Raw genomic sequence first — 2,795 nt, 5'->3', positions numbered from 1 at the left:
TTCTATACATGACAATGAATCGTCAGTGTTTAGGTTGGTTTATTCAAGTTTGTATTTGTATTTACCAATCCAAGTGGTCGATGTTTCAGCTGTTTATCTGTTACGTTTAGCTACTTCAAGCATTACTATTGATTTAACTGTCTATGATCTATTTATCTATAACTTTCAGCAAACCATTCAGATTCTCTGCTGGCTCTCGCTTTTTTTCCCCTGTAGTGTTCAGATGTTACAGCTGACTACATATGCAGATGTTAGATTACTTAAACACATTTAAGTTCACTTCACTCACAGTAAATGACCTCAGATCAACCAGAGTTTGGTTTCAGGTCAGTGAAGCAGCTCAGTTCAGTGTCAACAACAACAACAACGTAAGTTAAAATTAATATTAGCAACATGAGCACAAATTAATAACATGAGGGAAAGATGGCAAAACAATTAAAGTCACAATAAAACACAGAATACTAAAAACCTTTTTAAAAAACTCACATATCTAAATTTAAATGAAAGATTCAGATGTTTGAGTGTCACGTCTTTCAATCAGGTGTAAATCTCTGACATGATGTATGTGTTTGTGATTATGTTCCAGCTCCACTTGGGCAGGAAGTGAGCGGGTCACCTGACAAACAAAAGAAGGTGATAAAGGTCGAAACACCGAGCGGCTGCCGCTCTTTGATGTGTGTCTGACACGACGCAGATACAAAGAGAAAAAAAGACATGAAGTGAAACAAGCTGCAGGGTAAACACTCGCTTCATCTCACTATGTGTGTGTTTACTGTGTCAGAGTCTCTGAAACGATCAGAGCCGGGCCGTCTGATTGGCTGTGACCTGCGGCGGGATTAGAAACACGTCTCCGCTTCCGCTGCGCTGCAGATAAAAACGCTGCTGACGAGGCAGAAGAGAAACACGGAGAGATGCTGCTTATACACGGCAGCTACACACTGAGTGCATGTGTGCAGGACACTTCTCACATGTGGATGCGTGTACAGTGTGTGTGTGTGTGTGTGTGTGTGTGTGGTTACATAACATACACTTATAGCTTTGTATAAGTGTGTCGGTTACATATTCAGTTCACACATGCAAAAAGTGCATGTCTGCAAAGTGATGACACCGTCAGTGACACGGTGAGGTGCAGGAATGTAGCTGGTGGGGGTTACGAGGGAAAAGGTCAAAGGTCAGAAGGTCAGCAGCTGCTGTCTTGCCGGTCTACTGTCCGTCACGTCTTTTGGTTCTGTCTTTACACGTGAAAATAACAACAAAGCGGCGCTTTGATGCAGTTTTATACACAGTAACGCTCAAAAAGTGTATAAAAGAGGTTCAGTTCATTATTTATGATATATACTCTTGTAGATTTTGAGAATTTGGTTTAATTTTATATGTAATGCCAAAGACTTTGAATCAATCAAAAACCCTGTTTTACACCTGTGATGTCATCGGTATCTTCTGGGAGAGATTGGGCCTCATTCATGAACAGTTTCGTATTCTTATCCGTAACCTCTCTGACTCTCAGATTCAACAAACTATCTTAAATGTCCAGACTTGTTGTAAATCGCTCCTTTCAGTCTGCTGAATGTCACCTGAATGTCATGAGATCTGCTCATTAGCATCATTGACGCTACTAAAATGTCCATATAAGGCGACCTGTTAGGCTGCTGCACCAAAATATGCCAATAAAAATGATAAAATCTAAAAACTCTCTCTGTAAATGTGCAGCCTTGATGATGATGAAAGGCAGACTGTCTGTTGAGGACTCGTACGACAGCTCTGACCTCATAAATTTTGTTCTTACGTCACAGAAAATTCTAAGTACAAGGAAATTGATCGCTCGTACGTGCCTCTTAAGAATGAATCTGTTTGATTTGTATGTTGGTGTTGAAATGTTTGTGGATAATTAGAAAAGAAAAAAAAAAACCCTTCACATAGCGCTAGCTGTGGGTTTTCTTTTCCCATCGTTAGTTGGTCCAATCTTAACTCAAGTCCAGACAACATAAACACAAAGATGATATAGTCATGTGACACTAATGAACACATCGGACGACATCATTGGACGACAAGCAGCAGGGAAAGAATTTATTTAACAGGCAAACACAGATGCAGAAGGTTAAATGATTGAGACCTACTTATTTGTTTTCCATTGATCTTTGCTAATAAAAAAGGAGTGCAGAGAGATGAGAGGTTTAATAGTTTGTTAGTGTCTGAGCTTAATGAATATGGGTATTTTGCTGACTGGGAGCTGGATCCAAACTGGAGCTGGCTATCAGACCCCACACATACAGACAGGTCCAGGTCTGAATGTTTGAGCCCTACAGTGAAGGGATCTGGTTGCTCATTTTGCTGGCATGGTTTGGGTCCAATACAAAGTAGTTGTGAGTGATCAGCTTTATTCTATGATGAAACATGTCTATCCTGATGGGAGTGGTCTCTTCCAGGATGACAATGCCCCAATTCACAGGACACGAGGGGTCACTGACTGGTTTGATGAGTATGAAAATGATGTGAATCATATGCTATGACCTTCACAGTCACTAAAACACTTTATGTTGGTTTTCCCTGTTATTCGTCACCCGTCTGTACGTCTGGTCACGTCTTACGCATGTTTGAAACATTATACACTGTTGGAGCTGATGTGATATTAAAATGTTGTTCTTCCAGTCAGAGATGAAAATATCACAATCCAACAGATGCTGTTTACTGTCCATCTCCTTTCCATTCATTTATACTCCGTTCCTCTGTTTAGTCTCACTAGCAAGGTTTACATCCAAATTTAGCTCAAATTTTAACCAAATTTCCAGAATATT

The 2,795-nt window shown here is 40.1% G+C and overlaps 1 long non-coding RNA gene across 1 annotated transcript; it reads left to right on the top strand.

Moving 5' to 3' along the window:
* On the top strand, positions 1 to 1,924 carry LOC122974992. Its single transcript, XR_006400523.1, has 2 exons — positions 1 to 368; positions 587 to 1,924. It is a non-coding gene; the product is annotated as an uncharacterized LOC122974992 (long non-coding RNA).
* Positions 1,925 to 2,795: the final 871 nt, after the last annotated feature.

Source organism: Thunnus albacares, chromosome 3 (assembly GCF_914725855.1).
Source record: "Thunnus albacares chromosome 3, fThuAlb1.1, whole genome shotgun sequence".
Taxonomy (NCBI): domain Eukaryota; kingdom Metazoa; phylum Chordata; class Actinopteri; order Scombriformes; family Scombridae; genus Thunnus; species Thunnus albacares.
The sequence above is the reverse complement of the archived record's forward strand: the minus strand, read 5'-3'. Positions and strand labels throughout refer to the sequence as shown.